General features: G+C 41.6%; 1 protein-coding gene across 10 annotated transcripts in view; it reads right to left on the bottom strand.

The window, feature by feature from the left end:
• The window catches only part of LOC310831043 (ankyrin repeat and fibronectin type-III domain-containing protein 1-like), a 350791-nt gene that overhangs the window by 139242 nt on the left and 187958 nt on the right, over positions 1-23591 (bottom strand). The window lies entirely within an intron of this gene.

Raw genomic sequence — 23591 nt, 5'->3', positions numbered from 1 at the left:
AATGGAGCAATAAACCTGCCCTCCCCAAGGCTCACAAAAATGAGACCTGCCCCCTAAAACAGCAGCTTAAGCAACTAAAGCTTTAAGATTACCTATGTGCAAAGTAAATTGAAAAGCAAAACCTCAGGCTTCTATTCTGGAGGAATAGTAAGCTTGTGGGCAAGCCGGTGGGGGGTTTTGGGTTTTCAAAAATCATCATTTGTGTAGCATTGAGTTTTCCTGTAAGTGAACAGCTTCTTACAACAATTGCAAATGAGGCTAACATTACACTAATACCCACTCACCTCCTTATTTGTGCACTATGCAATTGGTGTGGGGGAGGAGTTTATTGGTGACAAAATCTGCCAACTTGCTCACTAAACTGGACCTTCAAAAGTACTTGGGAGATACAGGCAACAGGTGCAGTACAATCAACAGCAAGCAACAATTTTTGGAGAGGGGCAGTCTGAGGAGGTGGTAGAGGTTGATGGATCAGCATCCCACAAAGTAAACTCAAAGCAAATTCCACAGGCTGCAGCCAGTACTTGTTCCATCACTTTTCAGTCGCTCTGAAATTTTTATTCCCTTACAAAAGAGGTTTCTGCTTTTCTGCCTTATCCACAGGCCACTTTAGAATTTTGGTAGGTGCAGGCTTGAGTGTACAGCTGCAGCCTCCCTGGCTGTCCACACTTCCATCCCTGCTTGTCCACATCCCCTCAGTCACCTCAACAGTTGGGTAAGCACAACAAAAATATTGTCTTCTACCTATATGGATTTCAATGAATTGTTTTCGCACAATAGAGAATTATCTAATGTAATTTGTTTTGTTATTAATAGACAAGAGAATCATTGAGTGGGGCAGCAGACACAGAGAATAATTTTTTGACATAGAAGTGGACATGTAAAATGGCAATTGTTAATCAATGCTCCAACCCTCCATGTAACACTTTTTCAACATAAAATATAATTTTTGAGGGATGTGGAAAACTGATTTGAATGGTTATAGTAAAATATGCAGAAGAGTATGATATGTAAATGAACCATGGAAGGAGAAGTTTATCAAGTTTGTAAAATGTTAATTTTGAAATATATATATAAAAATTATTACAAAATATCCAAAAAGTGCTCTACAAGATAACACCAGGCTATATTATATAGCTACTTCTCAATCTGCTAGGTGTTGTTTTCTTGCTCTTCCATCCCAGGCAACTCAGGTTCACTTTTTCCCACTCAAAAAGTCCAGAAGTAGCTCTTGAATTATTATTCTACTATTATTATAATAATTAATAATATATCCAAGATGGTCCTTTTCCAGTCCAATGTGATAAATTTCTCTCCAGTGATTCCAGCAGATCTTACTACTAGTCCTTCTTTCTCTGCTTTTCCATTCCCCCCCCCCCCACATCAGTTGTTAGAGGTTTAAAGGCTTCTTGTTGTAGATTTGGAGCTGGAAGGGAAATGGCCATCTCCACCATCTGCAATCGTCTCCCAACTCCTCTGGTTGTAAATCCATTTATCTCTCTTGGCATGACAACAGCTTCCTTTGTCTGTCTTGGTCTTCTGGACAGCTGCAAAGACACACAGCCTGATCCATTATCAAGCAGGTGTCTCTCACTCAGAGGTGTGAGAGGTGTCAGTTCCTCTTTGACACTGAGAGGTGTCAGTTCCTCTCTCCGACAGGTCTTGTGTATTCTCCAATCTGAAATTTATCTGATGCAATTTCTCTTGAAATTCTCCACACAGAGCTAAAATTCCCAGACTGGTTTAAGAGCCAATCCTTATTCCCAGCGAACTCTGGGAACAGTAGTTCTTGCCTACCGAGCTCTGGGAAGGTCTCGCAAGATCTGATGGGGCTGTCCAAAATCTTGCGAAGACCTCCAGAGCCTTCACAAGACCTTCCCAGGTCCCATTAAGCAAGGCAGATTGCTTAAATCCCCTTTCTGTGCCAAGTTCTCCCATTGTGGAGAAAGCTTTTAAGCTCTCTGCGCTGTTGTGTGGGCTCTAGGAGGTCTCATGGGAACCTTTCAGAGCCCATGCATAGGTGGCAAGGCCTGCTTGGCACATAGGCTCTGGGATGGTGCCATGGGAGTGGTTCCGGGTTTGTTCTGGCTATATGCAATTTTGGCTTCATGTGCAATCCCTGGAACTCCCACATAAGTTCAAAGGTGACTGCACTTCCATAAAGATTTATGAATGTCACAAAGCAAGTTTCATTAGCAAAGGCATGTTTTCTCTTAATTGGAAATTCCCTGTCTTATTTTTAAAACAGAACTCACCATCTGACTCTTCAGCTACTGTGATGATGAGCAAGTTTCTATCCCTCACTAGTGCTGCTCTCAGAACAGGACCTTGTGGCCAAGTCTAGGGTTGAACTCAGCCAAATGAGCAAGAGGAGCCCCAAACAAAGAGCTAGCTTTTCACATTTTGAAAGAAGCAAAATAATACTTCTTACCATCTAAAGAGGGGTCCCTGTGAAACTATTCCACCCAGAGTTTAAAATTACCAAACAACACAACTGTACCTATTGGCTGAAGTCGAAAACCTACATATTTGCAGGCAGGTGTACCTAAATACTTACATAGAAACATTTCTGTTTCCTCAGCTGTGATTTAACTAAATATCTGTTCTCATTCAGTATGGTGCAGTGACAAATTAACAATATAAAAGTTCTACTATCCAAATGCAATTTGGAACAGGAAGGCAGAAAGTAAAAAAGTCAAACTTCCAGACTGGCTCTAGTGGCCATGTATGAGAAATACAAAAACGCCCTGCATAGATAAAAATTACTCACACATATATAGAGTTACTTTCAAGGCAGATAATTTTCAGCAGGGAAAAAACTAATACTATTGTACCAGGGAAACACCAAAAAAACTGTATTGGAAGATTTCTCTGCAAGCATTCGGGTAACACATAGGAGTAGGAGAAAGTTCCTTCATGAGGTTAACATGTTGTAGCCATCAAGATAGTTGTTTCCCCAAGAAAACATAATTTAGGAAGCAACATAAGGTTTATCTAGACATGCATAAAAAGAACTCAGTATAGCCCTCCTAGGAAAGTGTCACCTCTAAATGTACATAAGGAAACCACATAAACCACTGTGTGTCTGAATGCCCCTCATTTCAACCCCAGGCTCTGCATGTAAAACATAACAATGCCAGGGAGAAAGGTTATAATCTACTAGTTTCATTGACATGCTAGTTTTCATTATGAAGTAGGTAAATTAGGGGAATGAGCATTCAAACAATATCTGTGTTGGCATTCTGATTCTAAGCTCATAAATGAGCTCTAAGATTCTGATATTTTTTAACTTTGGAACTACTGAGAATTTACAGAGCATCTGAGGAGCTATCTGGGGATTAGGTACTTTGATTTATTTCTCAACTTCCCCCTTTTGAGCATTCAAGCTCCGCCTCTGGGTTCCTTGTGGCGTCTTATGACTCACTACCAAAGTTCTGCATGTTACTTTTTGATTACTCACCTCATTGATGAATCAGAGTGTAGGAACCACATATTAAATCACTTAACAAAATAATGGGGAAGGGAGTCGTTTTTATTATGCTGTGGGTATTTTCACAAAAGTATATTTCTGGATGATACATTTGCCTGTCTCCATAAAGTGATTTTGCCTACTTGGAAAGAGGACAGAAAGTTTTCCCAATAGCAATATATTGACTTCATGTGTGGCACATAGGGAGATAAAGTGTCAGTTGCTCGTAGAGGCAATAGGTGCAAAACACTTGTATTTAAGAATGGATAATTCTGTCAGTTTTGGTTTCTCTCAATATATCATTTTTCCAGTCTTCAGTTTGAAACACTCCCACTTCAGTTTGAGATTTGTTTTTAAGTCCTCACAAAATTTCATGAGCATTTTAGTGAACATTTCTTCTTTTACAAACATGAAAAGGTCAGCAGTGGGAAAAGATATTCACTCACTATTTGTTGCTGAGCAGACACCACCCCCATCATCCAGCCCGGACACTGAGGTCCAGCGCTGAGGGCCTTCGGGCAGTTCCATCGCTGCAAGAAGTGAGGTTACAGGGAACCAGGCAGAGGGCCTTCTCAGTAGTGGTGCCTGCCCTGTGGAACGCCCTCCCAGCAGATGTCAAGGAATTAAACAACTATTTTACTTTTAAAAGACAACTGAAGGCGGCCCTGTTCAGGGAAGTTTTTAATGTCTGATGCTGTATTGTTTTTAATATTCGGTTGGAAGCTGCCCAGAGTGGTTGGGGAAGCCCAGCCAGATGGGCGTGGTATAAATAAATTAGTAGTAGTAGTAGTATTAATACAGTGGTACCTCGGTTTAAGAACGACTCGGTTCACAAATTCCACAAAACCGGAAATAGTGTCCCGGTTTGAGAACTTTATCTTGGTCTAAGACGGAATCTGAACGGGGGAAGGGCACTGGCAGCGAGAGGCCTCATTAGGGAAAGCGCTCCTTGGTTTAAGAACGGTTTCGGTTTAAGAACAGACTTCTGGAACAGATTAAGTTTGTAAACCAAGGTACCACTGTATTATGTCCTCAAAAATAGTGGGACACAGAAACCAGCCTTCACGTTGATAAAGCACTTTTCTGCATTAGTGCTGTTAAACTCAAGTTCTGATGATTTTCTGCCACCCTGTGCATTCTAAATGTGACCATAAGAAACTAAGCATGCACACAGCAATAATAAATGCACAGTTGTGTTGTAGCAAATTACAAAATGTTATATACCTCATGCATGAATTATAACATGCTCCAGCAAAATTCCTGGGGCCCCACAGAGAGAAAATTTCTGGATTCAACCCTAGTTTCAACACAGAAGACATTATGCAAATGAATGGTAGAACATACTTGGGATACCAGTATGCGTGCTAGCAATGCTGCCAACACACAAAAGCTCCATTTAAAACAAAATTAAGTGAATGCTGCTGATACCCTTAGAATGGAAGGTTTTTCTCCAAGGTGGTCTTCTATGAAACAACATTGCACAGTCCTAGTGCTAACTTGGAGTGGGCCATGACTCAGAAGGGAGTCTGCAAAAAATGACCTGGTTTTGGTTTCATAATTATCTCAATTTCCACATTAAATTCACTCCATTAACAAGTCTTGTTACAATTTCTTTAACTGCTTGAAATACAGGGTTGGCAGCATGAAAAATTAAACTTTGGAAAGAGGGTTTTTTGCCACTTTTAGTACAGCCAGAAATAAAGATTATGTAATATGAATTCAGCTGACTCTGCTGTCAAAGGCGCGTGAGGAAAATCACTATATTGGCCTCGTAGAAAATCTGAAGGGGAGAAAAACGAGTTTGTTTTGGTCAGTAAAGTGAGTAGATGTGACTCAGCCTCAGAGGGAGCAGAAACACTGAGTAAGAAGGCACTATTTATACCAAAGGCCCTTTATGGATCTTAACCACTAAATTATACAAAAAAATCTGGTCATGACTCCACAGGAAAGAATGAAACTTAAGGACTATTTTTCTCACACTTGCCACACACACGCACACACATGCCTAATAAAGTAAGCCCTTTCAGGCTGAAATATTACTATGCTTTTAAAAACAGGCCCTGAAATCCAGCTCAATATTTTAGAATCTGAGGGCTTTTTAGGAATGGTTCTATGACTTACCAAGCATGTAGCTTTAGTTCTTTTTTCAAAGCTATCATCAGAGCAAAAGGAACAAACTAAATATTAGAAATACCCTTTGCTACCCCCCAAAAAAAAATTCTTCACAGAAAAAGCAATGGGGAGATGTAAAACAGCAGATGAGATATGTTAAATTCTCTTCCTATGTTCCACTTCTCCATCCCAAAACACCTCTGCAGCTGCTTTCATCGCTACTAAGTACAGTGGTACCTCGGGTTAAGTACTTAATTCGTTCCGGAGGTCCGTTCTTAACCTGAAACTCTTCTTAACCTGAAGACCACTTTAGCTAATGGGGCCTCCTGATGCCGCCGTGCCGCCAGAGCACGATTTCTGTTCTCATCCTGAAGCAAAGTTCTTAACCTGAAGCACTATTTCTGGGTTAGCAGAGTCTGTAACCTGAAGTGTATGTAACCTAAAGTGTATGTAACCTGAGGTATCACTGTACATGCCCGTAAGGGCAGATTTGAAACCTCATAGAGGGAACAGCTTGGAGGGGGGTTGAAGCAATAAACAGGGTAGGATTTAAGCATCAAAACAGATTTGAAATCCATAAAGGACAGAGGTTTGGGATAAAGTTTGGTGGGGAGAAGCAATGGGTGGAAGGCTTTCATCTCATCCACCATAAAATTTGGTCCACATATCTAAAATATATGCTTCACTAGGATCAAAACAGATGACATTTGCGTGCACAGGCTCAGGAAGCACGCAGCATGTGTGGGGGCAACCAAGGGTAGAAATAAGATAAAGGACATTGGTATTGGGTTGAAATAGGGCACAACTTTTTATTAATAACAGATGTAAGTGGGTCTTGGTGAAGGCATTGGATATGTATCTAGTATCAAGTAGTCTAGCTGTTGGTTGATCAGTAGGGTGGATCAACCCTGGGTTGAGGATTGCCCCTTGACATACATCAAATGTGATAATCCGATCAGAGCCGCCTCTTGGAAAGATGCTATGGCCCATTGGAACAGGCAGATTTAGGGAAGCGTAACCTGTTTGGCCGCACTGGGTGCCGAGCCAAGAGGGTGCCACAGGAAGCACCACAACAGACTTAGAACAGAAGGTGAGAGACAGGCGGGTGCTCAATTTTGGCATCACACAGGGTGCCACTGAGATATGAAATCCCAAAGTCTGTCACTGCCATTGGCCCCCATGTGGACTTCCAGACAGAGACACCCAGGCCCATGCAGAGCTTGTCTGAGGCCCGGGGCGGGAGTCTTGTTAGAATAAAGTTATAAACTCAAACAAAAAAGCAGCTGATGCCTGGCAGGGTCTTAGCCCTTTGAGGCCCAGGGCAAGTGTACCCAGCTCCCCCTCCCTGCACAGGCTTGGATACACCTTTTCCTGAACCCCTTTAACAGGGTACCCAAATGGCTAAGGATCCAACCTAATGCCTTAACCATTATGCCCAAAGTTACTTGCTATGAGGTAAGCAAAAAACCTGGAGAATGGCTAATCTGAGTGCAGGAAAAACTACTCCCTTGCCCCAGATGTGGAAACTGAGTATTCCATAGCAATGTCTTCACACTGACCTGACCGCTCACCTTCGGGCAGGACACATATGAACAGGGCAAGAGGGTGGGGGATCTAACAACATTCTGCACAGGAGGAGCAGGGTGTGTATAAGGAATCTGCCTTCTGATTGGGCTGTTTGAATTAGCTTTTTCGCTGAAACCCCACAGCTGCCAAGGAAGGTTGTGGCATTTCCCAAGAGCCATGTGGGAAGAAAATTATCCAGAGGCCAGGCCACAGCCATGATGGGCAGATGAAGAACAACTGATGAAGGCCAAAGCTGAAACATTTTGCTATACAAATTTATTTTTTTATTATTTACTGCAATAGACAGACAGACAGACAGAATTTCCACTGACAAACTTCAACCATTTGAAGTACACCAGGCTTCAGCTTCTTCAAATTCAGCACAGACATAGCAGAGGCTCAGTTCTCAGAACTCTCCAACATTGCCTCTCGCAAAATAAACACCAGGCATTTGTTATACAGTGGGAAATCAGGTGCTCTGGGTTCTGTGAGAACTTTAGAATTTGCTTTGGGGGCAACTTCAAAATGTAGTGGATTTATTTATTTATTTGCAGCATTTATCTGCCATCCAATAGCAAGATCCCCAGAGCTGGTTATGAATTGATAAAATATAATAATAAACCTCATAAAATAATAAAACAGCAGTTTTAAATAAGTTTTAAAAGATTTAAGAGAGATTAAAGTATCTTAACAGGCCTGGCATTTATTTTTATTTTTTAAAGATTTCTTCCTTGCACTAAAATGGCCCCAAAACAAAGGACAGGCAAAGCTCATCAGGAGGAATATTCCACAATCAGAATCCATGGTAAAAAGACAAGTCCATGTAGGAGAGGAGGTGATCCTTCATGTAACCTGGCTACCGGATAATGAGCCTGTACACTAGGAAGGCCAGTAAGCACATTAACTTGGATAATAAGCTATGGACCAGAACGTCCCTTGTTCAAATATCATCTTAACAATGAACTGGATCCTCTTATGCAAGCCAGCCTCAGACTCCATGGTGATATAATACTAATGAAGAGAATGACTTGCCTTATGGCTGTTGTATTGGTTACTGACACAGATACATGAAGTTATTTGAGAATCTGGAAAGCACTACAGAAATACCAGAGATGAAAATGACAGCTTTAATAGTTCACATTCTAAAGAAAGTCATAAGCTTTGGCCTGTAGCTTCAGACTGAACAACAGTTCCCTCCTAAGAAGAAAAAACTTCTTCACATTAAGACTTGGAATGCTGGGAAGGTGGGTCATCCTGACAGAAGCAGGGTCCCCTTGGTAATTGTATTACTTTAAAATTGTTCCTCATTTCTAATCCGAATGGGACTAGCTTCAGCAGTTTATAATCCACAGCCATTTATTTTCCTATAAAGTGCTGTACTGGCACATAACCAAATCACCAATATACCTGTATACACTACATAGCTTTTAAAACAGGAATGGGCATATTCTGTGACTATGAAAAGTAAGTTCAGCATTTACAGCAAGTTTTGAAACTCTGCATAATGTTTATTTATTTTATTAAATTTGTGTACAGCCCTTCCTCCAAAGATCTCAGAGCAGTTCACAGCATAAAAATACAAGATAAAAACACAAAATACATAATAAAACAAGAACAAATCAAAACCTCCCACCCCCACCCCCCCCACACACATTGCAGCATTTAGAGTTTCATAGCTTCTAGAATATTTTGGGAAATAAGACAGAAGAAGAGAAATTGGTCATGGGACAAGAAAATCAACCTTGGGAAAGGGATAGGGAGTTGCTTTCCCTGCTTTCTGAGACTTTTATATTAGCAGACATTGTTGTCATAATCCCAGAATACAGGAGTGACCAGGATACCAAGTGAAAGGCTACAGTTTCACCAGGAAATGCTACAGTGGCACCAGCTAAGGAGCCAGACAAGGTTCCTGATGGTATTGATGATAGGCTAGCTATAGATGGGGTCCTCGTTGGTGCCATCTTTTAGTTCTGAAGAACTGAGTGCCTCCCAAACTGCCTTGCCAATCTAACAGTGCAAGACAAGAAGCACCCAAGGTAAGAGGCCATGGAGGACAGAAGTGCCCAAAGCACTGTCCCTTTAAGAAACTTTAGTGCTTCCAAAGGAAATGGAGGCAAGGAGTGGCAGATTGGAGGTAGGGTGTGAAAAGGCCCCAGTTCACTTCCAACTTTTGTTAGAGCAAGCTTCTCACTAGGAGCCTAAGAACACAGAATCACAGAGTTGGAATGGACTATAAGAGTCATCTAATCTAATCCCCTGCAATGCAGGAACATAAGAGGCAGCTGCTGAATCAGGCTAACAGCCCAGTTCTCAGAGTGGCCAACTAGATGCCAATGGAAACCCCACAAACAGTATCTAAGTTCCATAGCTCTCCTGTGATTTCAATCAACTGGTATTCAGAAACAAACTGCCTTTGACAGTGGATGAAAAACACATCTGGCAGGGTTAGTAGTCACTGATAGCTTCATCCTCCTCCATTCATTTGCCAAATCCTCTTTTAAAGCCATGGAAGTTGGTGGCCATCACAGTCTTGCATGGGAGTAAATTCCATAGTTTAACTATGTTTAACTATTGGTGCTACAGCAACTGACCCACCTATGGCCCGCCAGGTGTTGTTTAACTCCAGTTCTTATCAATCCCAGCCACAATTGCCAATGATCAGGGATGATGGGAGCTCTACTCCAAACAGTTGGTGGGCCACCAGGGATTTAGTGAACAATGGCTCAGAAAACCAAATTCTCAAACTGGTTTTGAGTTGTAAACGGCTTAGTGTTCTTATTGTAAGAACAGTGAGTGTGAAGCCCTGGTGGATCAGACAAAATATCCATTTTGTCCAATATACCACTAGATGCTTGTCCCTTGGGGATAGTAGGCCACCGTACCATCAACTTCCACCTTCCTGCCTTCTTACTCACAATGAGTGCAGATCGACCCTGGCTGTCAGCTTTTTCCATCTCCTTACGGGAAAGGGGACAAAACGAGAATTAGTTGGCTCTGCCTATTCTTGACTCAACTATCTGTTTGCACTCTCTGCCTTCTGACTTACCAGTCCCAATGAACAGCAGCCACCATTACAACATCCTCTTTCACAGTGTATTCAACAGGAAGTCCACAATAAGAGTTTTTAACCAACAGATCTCCCTCACTGCTGTTCCCCCCACCCCATCTCCAGATATTGGTATTCATTGGCATGCTGCCTCTGAAAGTGGAGGTTCCATTTAATTAGTAGGCAATAGATCTAGCCTGCATGCGTTGTGCCTAATGCCCTTTCAAAGTCATCCAAACCAAGGATCATTAGCTGTCATTTCTTGAGAGAACAGATTGACAAAGTTATCTATCTAGTATGTGAAGAAGTACCATCTTCTGTCTGTCTAGAATCTATTGTTGATCTACAGTGGTACCTCGGGTTAAGAACTTAATTCATTCTGGAGGTCTGTTCTTAACCTGAAACTGTTCTTAACCTGAAGCACCACTTTAGCTAATGGGGCCTCCCGCTGACCGAGCCCGATTTCTGTTCTCATCCTGAAGCAACATGCTTAACCAGAATTACTATTTCTGGGTTAGCGGAGTCTGTAACCTGAAGTGTCTGTAACCCGTGGTACCACTGTATTGTTAATCAACTTCATTGAGAAACAAAAACAAAAATCCCTTTTATTTGCCGTGTCACATTTTATAAGTGTTAATAGTGTCCCTGATCAATCTTTCCTTGCATGGAAGGTGCTCCAAGCCCTTGATCACTCTGGTTCCCTTTTTTGCACCTTTTACAGATCCACAATTTTCATTTTCAAATGTGGCACAGAAGAATGTATTGCATTAACAGCACAATCATATGCATGTCTATTCAGAAGTACCGTATTTTTCGCTCTATAACACGCACCTGACCATAACACGCACATCGTTTTTAGAGGAGGAAAACAAGGGAAAAAACATTCTGAATGAAACAGTGGATGTATCATTTTTGTGCTTCATGCTGTGGCCACAGACATGTGATCTGATGGTGAATTTGGGCTGACCCAATGCAAAAATCCTGAGAATCCCTGTGCATCCATGGTTTGTAACCACGTTTTTGCACCATTGCAGCCCCAGGCAACAGTGGGTGCGTGATTTTGGGGGGGCAGGCTGTAGCCATGGACATGCTATGTGCTCTGATGGTGAATTTGGGCTGACCCAATGCAAAAATCCTGAGAATCCCTGTGCATCCATGGTTTGTAACCACGTTTTTGCACCATTGCAGCCCCAGGCAACAGTGGGTGCGTGATTTTGGGGGGGCAGGCTGTAGCCATGGACATGCTATGTGCTCTGATGGTGAATTTGGGCTGACCCAATGCAAAAATCCTGAGAATCCCTGTGCATCCATGGTTTGTAACCACGTTTTTGCACCATTGCAGCCCCAGGCAACAGTGGGTGCGTGATTTTGGGGGGGCAGGCTGTAGCCATGGACATGCTGTGTGCTCTGATGGTGAATTTGGGCTGACCCATTGCAAAGATCCTGAGGATCCATGTGGATCCATGGTTTGTAACCACGTTTTTGCACCATTGCAGCCCCAGGCAACAGTGGGTATGTGATTTGAGGGGGGGGGGCAGGCTGTAGCCATGGACATGCTATGTGATCTGATGGTGAATTTGGGCTGACCTAATGCCAAAATCCTGAGAATTCCTGTGGATCCATGCTTTTTAACCACATTTTTGCACCATTGCAGCCCCAGGCAACAGTGGGTGCGTGGTTTTTGGGGGGCAGGCTGTAGCCATGGACATGCTATGTGCTCTGATGGTGAATTTGGGCTGACCCAATGCAAAGATCCTGAGGATCCATGTGGATCCATGGTTTGTAACCACGTTTTTGCACCATTGCAGCCCCAGGCAACAGTGGGTGCGTGATTTTTTTGGTGCAGGCTGTAGCCATGGACATGCTATGTGATCTGATGGTGAATTTGGGGTGACCCAATGCAAAGATCCTGAGGATCCATGCTTTGTAACCACATTTTAAGTGGGGAGCGAAGGAAAAACAAAGAAGGGACATTAGAGGGGTGTGCAGAGAAGCAGCTGGCTAAGAATGCAGGAGAGGGATTTAACGGGAGGGAGGAAAGAAAGGCAAAAGTTTCCCCCCACCCAAGCCAGCCATCTCTCTCTCTCTCTCTCTCTCTCTCTCTCTCTCCCCCCTCCCTCTCCCTCCCCCCCCTCTCTCCCTCCCCCTCCCCCCTCTCTCTCTCCCTTCCCCCCTCTCTCTCCCTCTCCCCCAGCAGCACCGGAGCTTGCCTGGAGGGGAGGGGCTTTCCCTGCTCTTTGTTCCGTTTCAGCAAACACAGCAACGAAACTGAGGGGGGTGGGCAGTAAGACCCTGAGGCAGAATGCAGGAAAGCAGCCGCTTTCTCTTTCGCTTCTCCGTGCAGCGTGCAGCGCCGCGATTTGATTTTTGCTTGATTTTTCGGCTCCAGGGACCACACATTCGCTCTATAACACGCACAGACATTTCCCCTTCCTTTTTAGAAGAAAAAATCTGCGTGTTATAGAAGGAAAAATACGGTAAGTCCCACTGAGATCAATGGGGATTACTCCTAGGTAAGTGTGTACTGGATTGCAATCTAATGTATTTGGCATTGTTCTATATGTGTGTCCCTGTGCAATCTGCCCCAAATCACAAAAGTAGACTATGGCACAGCAGGGTGCTAAACCAGACCTCCTAAAACCCAGTGACATGAAGCAAGTATGAAATACTGAGTTGTACTGTGCTAGATGAGGTATTGGGTGGAATTTCAGCCTCACAGATATCAAATTGCTCTTCCAGGCTTGTAAGAGCTTATCTAAAACCTTTTGGCTATAATCCTATGCACACATCCTTACAAGTTAAGCATCACTAAACTCAGTGAAACTTACTTCTGAGTAAACATGCATCAGATTGCTCTGTTAAGTTGTTTATGACCCCAAATCCTATTCACTGTCCTTTTTTTAAAAAAGGCAGAAGTAGACATTTAGCATCAACCAATGGCGCCAAGAGCAAATGATTTGCTATTTATACAGGCTCCAATCTCTATTAAATATTTAGGCACCAAACTGTAAAAAGGAAGCACAAGACATACTAGTGAATAATTTGAGTGCATTATAAAAAGCCTGGAGGGGGAAAGGGATTTTTTTTTTGGGACACGTTCCCAATCTTATTAATTGGGAAGACAGCCTTGAAAAAAAAATCTCTTTTTCCCTGAATCATTATCCACTCTTCGGAATCTATCATATGAAAATAGTTATATAAAAGAATAAATTATATTTGTAATGGCAAGAACCCCAGAATAAAACTAGAAACTGTGATGTTCCCATATAAAGATAGGAAACAGCTATCTGTTCCAAATTTTAAAAGTTTACTACTGTGCCAAATCAAATTCACTACATACCAATATTGCCATATAAAAGGGGCTCCACCCAAGCAATCTTGGAAACAACTAATAATCCCTCCCGCCCAAAAAACCCCAACCCTATCCGCTTAATGTATGCAACAGCTAGTCAACTTAAGAATGCAGGAACAGTTCTAATAACTCATTAAACACATGCCAACAACAACAACATGGAGATTGCTAGTGGAATGTTAAAGGGTTACTATCATTTATTTATTTATTTATTTATTTATTTATTAAAAACAGATTTCCCAACACAGGCATCTGTTTTATGAAAAGATAAAAGATTTCCAGAATTCTGGAAATATTTTTCTTATTTGTATAATCATCTTATCACCTCTTCAGCAGAGACTGTGCATTCTAATTTGTTACACACTAGCTGCTTGCGTGTGTTTAACTTTCAGGTTTTCAAAAGTCTGATAGATCTCAGGAAATATAGAAAGTAATTGCATATAAACAAAACTGATCCAGGGAAATGAATGTTCATTGAAAGTCTGGGAAGAAATATCTAATTAACCTTCTAGCGGAACTCTGATTACCAACACTATACTGTACTGAAGTACCTCGATTATATAATTTGTAATGCTCAACAATAGGAAGTCAAGCAATCTACCCACACATTTTAAAACTTGTCTTGCTCTTAACTTATTTAAGACTAGCATGCAATATGGGGGAAATTACAGTATTCTGCTGATACATTATAACCTATGGAAAATGTGGCTCACTCTTTCTATTCCAAATCAGGGCTCATGAGACAGTGTGCTAGAGAAATGCATTTAGAAGAAAACAGATGCCAAGATTGCATTGAGGAGAATACTATGAAGATTACTCCCCATTATATTTTTATACATAATGTGCGGGTTCCCATAAGTCATTCCCATGTTTTAGGGGGGGGGGGGCTAGGTAATGAAGGAAGAACTCATACATTTGTGTATTTCCCATACAGCCATAGGTATCCATAGCTTCCAGAGTGGCTTCACAGACCTCTTGACTTTCTTGGGATTAGACATGTGAACAAACTCTATCCTAAATTACACTTAGAAACATTCCCATACTGAAATGCTCCTCTGGCTTCAATGGGAAGCATGGGCAGCAACCCTGCCAGATATTTATTTATTCAACTGAATTCTTTGATTGTTTATGGACTTTATTTCTTTATTATAAATTTCATTTATATCCTCCCTTTTTCAGCAGAACTTCAAGCAGCAGTGACCAAACAAGCTTAAATTCAGCATGGTCCTAGCATCAGGAAGAAGGATAAGGTTGCTTTGGGTAACTGATTTTGAGTGTCATTTAAAGGGTAACAAATTGCATCCAGCATATTCTCACTGTATATTTACTCTGGAGGGGATTTATGTCTCAGAAGCCAAAGTAACTTAGGCACCTTGACTTGGGATGAGGCACACTATGTACTGTTTTGCCTCAGGCAACAAAATGTCTTAGGCCAACCTTGTTGGTTCTAATTTTATTCTATCCCAAGTAGCCTATAATACTTTAAAATGTGTTTTAAAATGTTTTAAACCATAAATTTAAATTATAAATTATTATAGAGTGAAAGTGACTGAACAAAGGCCTTCTCAGTAGTGGCCCCCACCCTGTGAAAAGCCCTTCCACCAGATGTCAAGGACATAAACAACTGCTTGACTCTTAGAAGACATCTGAAGGCAGCCCTGTATCAGGAATTTCTTAATGTTTGATGTTTTACTGGGTTTTTATATTTTGCTGGAAGCCAACCAGAGTGGCTAGGGCAATCCAGTCAGATGAGCAGGGTATTATTATTATCATCATCATCATCATCATCATCATTACTCTTTCATTGACTTAGCAAAAATGAGCAAGTATGTATAACAAGATTCATAACAAGATGTTATTACCATAACAAGTTTTAAAAACAAAGTTTACCAAGTCGATTGCAACTTATGCTTATTTTACTTATGACAATCACAACCTTACGCAGATCACAAATAAATGAATTAATAGAAAGGAGTGGAAGAACCTTTCTTGTCAGGCTCTAGAGGCTCTTCTGAGATCTCACGGGGCTGTCTGAGAGCCTGCAAGATTCTGTGGGAGCATCCTGTGTCCTTGTGTGACCATCCCAGGTGCAAGGCTTAAAAGGTTACTTCCACAAAGGGTTTTCCTTTCCAAAAATAGCTTTTTGAGTCCTGTGCCTTGCTTGCAGGGCTCTGGATTGGTCATGAAAGGCCTCCAGGAAGCTCCTGCAAGATCTCAGGCAGATCTTGTGAGATCTTGGACAGCTGGGGTAGGTCGGGGTGGGTGTGTTCTGACTTTGAATGATTTTGTGCACAAACCCCTGGAACGTAACCTAAGCATAAGTTGAGACCTGTTATTACCATAACAGTTTTGGCACAGATGTAGTTTTTAGTGATGTATTATGTGTACTTGAATAGTGGACATAAATAATTATTTACTGATCTATATTTGCTGTATACATTATGTACCATTCTTTTTGTTTGATGTTTAAAATATTGATTTCTTAATTTTTGGTTCAAAAAAATAGGAGTCGTCTCATAAATGGGGGCATCTTATACGTGGAAAAATACAGTACTCACTATTCAATGTTTTTTAGCAACTAGATGTCAAGTGTGTTTTATCGTATTAAAAATGCCTAGCTGTTTGTAATCTCAAAATCAATTTGAATGAAAATGCCATTCACTACACACACACAAAAACAAAACAAAACAAAACATAAACATAAACACACTCACCATAACTGTTCAATCTATTAAGTTGTTATAACCCCATGCAGAATTCAAGTGCTCTGGAAGCTTTTAAAACTGTTACTGAAACAGATCAAAACACACCCAGCCTTTATTTTACTGGCATTCGTTACTGGCTGAATAAAGGATAAAAGAATTTGAATATAGAAGTTTCTGCCTACCAAACAGTTCTGTCTGAAATTCGAATATTGTGTGTTTCACCCAAATAAAATCTACGGAAAAGAATAAATATGAATGCATTCTGCATTCTTTAGGGCTTCAAAAGTTTTTCTCAACTTCTTTGAGCCTGACACATTGATCAAGTACCTGAGACCCTAACACCAGGGAAATGCCAAATTTCCACTGCCTCAACACACTCAATGAGATATTTGCTCTCTGGAGTGCTTCTGCTCACTGAACAAACAGTGGGAACAACAACCACAAATAGGCATGTGCATGTTTACTACATATTGTACAAAGGTCCTTGTCACATTAAGGTTTGACTGGGACACAGGGACATCCAATACAGCCCAGTGTGGAGACAGGTCTGAATTTCACCTTAAGAGACCTGTGAGCATAGCTGTTTCCTTGTAACTGATATTTGAGTAGCCTCTCCTATACATGCATGATGCCAAAGGTAGAACTGCAGTGCACAGCCATCACAAAGAACAGTGCATACAGTCTCTTTCTCTCTGAAATGAGTAACTGTTATAAGTAACAGTGGACATCAACTGAACAGTGACTCTTTGGGGAGATTAGCAACTAAACCTAACAAATGAATATTCTTGCTAGTTATCATGAAAAGTCTTTGTTGACCAGCAGGTAATGGCTTTTTCCACCTGCCGTGCTCTACCCTCTAACCCTAAGAGCCTTCATAAGGGAGCTGTTTCCAGAGGAAGAACTGTGAGGAGGGAGACTCTGCCATTGGGGTGGAATGGGGGTGGATTCACCTGTGCTGCCCCACCTCCAGTCCAAGGAACCTTGAGAATGGAGTTGCTGCCACGGGCATTATGTGTATATGTATTTTAATGAGCTGAACAGAAGAAAATATTATGAGTCATGGGGGTGTGAAGAGTGCTTAACAGTGCTTAGTTTATTTTTTGACTGCTATTTTGGTAAAGTTGTTAATATTGCTTTATAGATTTGATTTGTTAATCATATAATATGATTTTTGCGTTAATTTGGATGTTTAGCTTATTTTTAGTTGTTGCTTGTTAACAGTGTTTAATGGATTGTAATTGTTTCACTGATGATTTGTTAATTATTCTATATGATTTATACTGTATTTGTGATATTCTATTATGTTCTATCATATTGTTATCATTTATTGTTTGCAAGCTGCTTTGGGAATGAAAAGTGGCATGAAATATAACCAATGAATCAATAATACCACAGAGTTGTATAGGTGAAAGATAATCAGACCATAGAAATATAATTGGTAGAGAGAGCTCTGTGTGATGGCATTTCCCATCTTCTGGAGAGGGAGCATATAGTGCTTCCTGTTCCTCCCTCCCTTCCCCTCCCTCTCCCTCTTTCCGTTTTGTTAGCAGTGTTTTATAGATTACAATTGTTTTATTGATGCTTTGTTAATTATTTGTCTGAAAAATCATTTACGAATATAAGATCTCTGCATTTTGGCTATAACATAAAGTAGAAGTTTTAATAACAGAAATGCCAAATGCAGACATTTACAGGTATATTTAGTTTGCATCAAAAGGGGAGGCCATGCCAGAGCAGAGGGCACTGGCAAATACTGCTATATGTAATTTACAATTTGAAATAAAAACTCTTGGCAGGAAACTTTAAATGGAAACAAAGTCAAGGCTATATTAAATATACTATATGTATATTTATAAGTACAAATATACTTATATGTACTCACTCATGTGTTTCATCTACACTATCCTACTTATTACAATTTTCACCTTCAATAAAAGTATAAAAACGTAGTCCTCAGGAAGTTACATACCCATTTTCAGGGGTGTAGCGCTATCCACAAACACCCAGGCAGGGGCGCATGCGCCCCCCCCCAAGTGGGGACGGAGCGCACTACCCCAGCCCTTGCCACTGTCTGGTGGGTGCAGGGCACAGAGGGTGAAGAGCAACCTCTGTGCCCTGTCCCCGCCTGGCATGTGAGCGCCCATCTGTCAGCAGTGGGGACTGGGTGAGCACGGAGCTCACCCAGTCCCCACCGCTGACAGGCAAGTGTCCGTGCACTGAACGGGAGTGGGCATGGAGGATGCTCTTCACCCTCTGCGCGCTGTCCCTGCCCAGCACAGAGGGGCCTGCCTGTCAGCTAGCAGGCAGGAGCAGGGCAGGGCAAGGAGACTGAAGAACACCCTCTATACCCATCAGGTGATGGGGGGCTCACGTCGGGCGCATGAGGAGGCACCTGATTCACATCACCCAAGATTCTGCACCTGGGGCCATGACCCCTCTGCTCCCCCCCCCCCCGCCGCTGCTGCCATTGCCTGTTTTAAAACAGTTGCGTTGGTTGCCAGTTTGTTTGGGGGCCTAATTCCATGATGCTCCCATTTGTGTTTAAAGCACTAAATGATTCATGCCCCAAATATATGAAATATATGAAGCGCCATCTCCTTCCCTACAGGCCCACTTGGGTGATAAGATTAATAGAGGGGCCCTATTGGTTGTTTCACTGTCCATAGAAGCTGAGTGATGTAGCTTGGGAGAGAGCATTATCTGTGGCAGCCTCTAAGTTGTAGATTTCCTTCCCCATAGAAGTGTATCTGGTATCCTCATTATACAGCTTTTTAGTGAATGCTAAAGACATGCTAAAAACAAAAAAAAATTCCTTCCAGTAGCACCTTAAAGACCAACTAAGTTAGTTCTTGGTATGAGCTTTCGCTTGCATGCACACTTCTTCAGATACACAGAGTGTGCATGCACACGAAAGCTCATACCAAGAACTAACTTAGTTTGTCTTTAAGGTGCTACTGGAAGGAATTTTTTTTTTGTTTTGACTATGGCAGACCAACACGGCTACCTATCTGTAACTAAAGACATGCTAGTTTTTCATACCTGAGAGCGCAGTTTGTCAAGGGTACAGATGGTTTTTAGGAGACCCCTATTCCTCTCCAAGAACTACAGGTTGACTGCAAAACCAATCTGGAACATGTAGCTCTGGAATGGGGTCTCCTAACAACTCTCAGCAGCTTTCACAAACTACAGTTCTCAGGGTTTAGGGGGGGGGGGGGAGCCATGACTGCCTGGTATGATACCACTTTAAATATACAGGGGCTTATGTCTCAAAGCCAAAATCTAAGGAGCTCCCAGATTTGAATATTTGCATGCTATCAGAATAAAAAAATCTGAATAACTGCAAGCTATGAGTTGTGTGTGTTGTATGTATGAATTTTGTTCTTATATTAGTTTGCATCTATAAAAATTTGTCCTGAGAACATAAGGCTCTTTCTATTTGCTTGCTTTATTTTCTGGCTTTCTAGTTTTGCTTCAGTGATTTAAACTATTATGTTTAATATATCAAACTTGCTGTTTTATAAGAAGATACTCCCACCTGCGTCTGTTCCTTCAACTCCTAAAGCTCATCGTTATAGCTTTATTTATTTTGTGATAGTTGTTTTCAAGTAGCCTTTGTTGAAGGACGAAGAGAAGAAGAGTTTGGATTTGATATCCCGCTTTATCACTACCCTAAGGAGTCTCAAAGCGGCTAACATTCTCCTTTCCCTTCCTCCCCCACAACAAACACTCTGTGAGGTGAGTGGGGCTGAGAGACTTCAAAGAAGTGTGACTGGCCCAAGGTCACCCAGCAGCTGCATGTGGAGGAGCGGGGACGTGAACCCGGTTCCCCAGATTACGAGTCCACTGCTCTTAACCACTACACCACACTGGCTCCACACAGGACTACCACTACACCACACAGGACGGGATACTATTTTCCTTAGACTCAACAAGATGTTATTTATGCTTTCGTCCTTAGCTAATCACATATTGTTTCTTCCTTAATTTTGCACCATTATTAGAATTATACTTTCTACCATGAATTGTGTGTTATATCAGTTGTGTTTCTAAATATTCTAACACTGTAACTCTAGAATGCAAAATCTGACTTTGAGAGTTCTTTCCAAAAGGTGCTAGTTATGTTACATGGTGAAGTGAAATGGGGGAAAGTGAATTGGTTCCTCCTCTTTTGCTAGCAGATGTCAGAGGCATTGAAAGATTCAGGTTGTAGGCCTCTGAAACAGATACAATGGAAGCCAACTTTCAACCGGAAAGATGCCCTGTAAGCAAAGTTTGACTAAAAATGGAGATAAGGGGGAGGAGGTGAGGGGCCTGCAGCAAAAAAACCTTGGGGTTCAGACCCCCACGAACCCTAACAATGCTACTTGCATTGAGGTAGATAACAGTGCTTCTATTTGAAGTTTGTTGGCATCCGTCTGTCTCGAGAAACAATGGAGTGCGCCTCCAGGGGTGAAGTCAAACTGCTTGGAGGTCCTAGGCTTCCCAGATGACAAGACCTCTATCTTGGCCTCACTTATGTGGTCCAAAAGAAAGCAGAGCAAAACATTTGGCTTGGCTGCAGGAATTGCTGGAAGGAGGTATACAAAATGCCATCCAACCATCTTAGGGAGTTCGCTCAGGTTGCTAGCACTGATGATTAAAAGAAAAAGTAAGTGTGTGGCAGGCACTGAACATACGCCCACTAAACAAGACCATATCCGCCCCCCTCTCTCCAGGGATACCATCATCTCTGCCTCACCAGCTGAAGCTTGAGCAACCAAAACTGTGGCTTAGAATAATTGAATATTCTAGTGTTGAAAGGGACCACAAGTGTCATCTAGTCCAACCCCCTGCAATGCAGGAATATCCTGCCCAACATGAGACTTGAACCCACGACCCTGAGATTAAGAGTCTCATGCTCTACTGACTGAGCCACAAATCACTCATACACAGCCGGGGAACAGGATGCATTAACCACCCTTAAAATAATACAAACTCAGTATAAACAGATAAGATTTCCCATCCCACCTGCATTGCCCAAATAGATAACTGAGGGCAAGACTTGGAAGGGTCTGCATCTTAAGTGAAAATTGAAACCAAGTTTCCAATACTACAAACTTCTTCATATCATAGAATCATAGAATCTTAAGAGTTGGAAAGACCAACCCCCTGCAATGCAGGAATCTCAGCTAAAGCATCAATGAGAGATGGCCATCCAATCTCTGCTTAAAAACCGCCAAGGAAGGAGAGTCTACCACCTCTTGGAGTCTGTTCCACTGCTAAACAGCTCTTATTGTCAGAAAGTTTTTCCAAATGTTTAGTCAGAATCTCCTTTCTTGTAACTTGAAGCCATTGCCTCGAGTCCTACCCTCCAGAGCAGGAGAAAACAAGCATGCTCCCTCTTCCATGTAACAGCCCTTAAGATATCTGAAGATGACTATCATATCTCCTCTCAATTTTCTCTTCTCCAGGCTAACCATACCCAGCTCTTTCAAACACTCCTCGTAAGGCTTTGTTTCCAGACCCTTGATAATCTTGGTTGCCCTCCTCTGCACACGTTCCAGCTTGTCAACATTCTTCTTAAATTGTGGTGCCCAGTATTCCAGGTGTGGTCTGACCAAGGCAGAATAGAGTGCCCCTTGATCTGGACGCGACTCTCCTCTCCTCTCCTCTCCTTTTCTTTTCTTTTTTTGCTGCTGCATTGCACTGTTGACTCATGTTAGGCTTGTAGCCCACCAAGACCCCTAGATCCTTTTTACGTGTACTGCTAGTAAGCCAGGTGTCCTCCTTCCCATATTTATGCATCTGGTTTTCCTGTCTAAGTGCATAACCTTACATTTGTCCCTAATGAAATTCATTTTGTTAGCATTTTTAAAAATGAAGTGTAAAAATGGAACATTTCTGGGACATTGTTTAGCTGGCTGCTAAGACATGCAATTAACCCACCTTTGGGGTGGGACAAGTTGTGGGTTCTTCGTTGCATTTGTAAATCACACTATAAAACAGGCAGTCATGCTAAGTAGTATACAAAATTTATGTATCTCCTACTCTCTATCCCTTTCACTTCTGAGCTGTTTTCTTATTAAAAAAATATATTTTTTAAAATGTGTGGATGCTGTAGACCATAACTGGATGTTTTCTAATCTTCCTAACAGTCATAGAATGAAAATGAACCCCAGATGCTTGCTGCATATCTGAATTATAAACCCTATTCATAGAAGGAGGAGTCCTTTCCAATTTTTATGCCAAGGAAGAGGTGGGACCCCAGAATGAAAATGTACACAGGGGAAATGAGGAAAATGAGATGAACACAGAAATGGAACAGGAGTTGTAGAGAAAGAAGAAGAACCCAGACAAGGGCGTCAAAAGCAGAGAGACAGAAGGCAGGAAGTGCCTAACTAGGATGGAGACAGAGATACTACAAACTCATGGTGACGTCATGCTGGACTTAGAGCAGTTTCCAAAACAGTTCCAAACTGTGGGAGATGAGGGGAAAAACTTGAGAAATAATAATGAGATGAGTCTTTATTCTTGGAACTACAGCCTGTCAGATTTGAAGAGCTGACTAACTCTGCTCCAGTTTTCCTTCTGCTTCATTTTAATTGGCAGAATGTGTTCTGGGAAATAGGAAGATGGGGATGGGGGAAAACATGCTGTAAGATTTTGAGGCAAGATCAGAAAGGTAAATAGCTATATGCTATTTTCTTTATCAACATTCATAAGAGAGGTTCAGTTGCCAAGGAGGATATAATGTACCCCCTGTTTTTACCCCCCATCCCCAAACACAGCCTGGGTTAAATATATAAATGAAAACTGAGAGCACACAGGAAAGCAAATGAAAAATAGATAAAACCCATACAGGCTAAATAGTTCTGATGCTTGTCATTCTTGTTTCTCAGGCTGTTCCCATTAGCACTTTACTATTCAGTTTTCAGGGAATAACTGGATCATGATAGTTATTAATAAAAATGTGAGGACTGGAAGGATGTGGAAAGTTTTTATTTAAATTTGGAGACAGCAGGGTGGGAGCAACCCTGCAGAGCCAAAAATACTCCCAGATTATTCAGCAAGGATGAGGAACTAGTGGCCCTCTAGAATTTGCTAGATATCAGCACTGACTTTTTGATAATGCTGGTCTGGGGCTGATGGGCATTAGGGAGTCCAACATAAGCCATCCAAATATAAAAGAAATATGAAGATGGTCTGAATGTAATGATAAAAATTGTTATTGTTACATGCATGAACCTCAGGCTTATGCATTCTTCTCTAGCACAGCTACAAGGAAGAAATTGGAAGCTTTTGCTTCTGTTTTCAATTAATCTTTGTTTAACGTTGCATCTGAACCCTAAACTGTGGTTAATT

The sequence above is a fragment of the Podarcis gaigeae genome, assembly GCF_964106915.1.
Source record: "Podarcis gaigeae genome assembly, chromosome: 14".
Classification (NCBI taxonomy): Eukaryota; Metazoa; Chordata; class Lepidosauria; order Squamata; family Lacertidae; genus Podarcis; species Podarcis gaigeae.
Note: the sequence above shows the minus strand (reverse complement) of the source record. Positions and strands in the feature narration are given on the sequence as shown.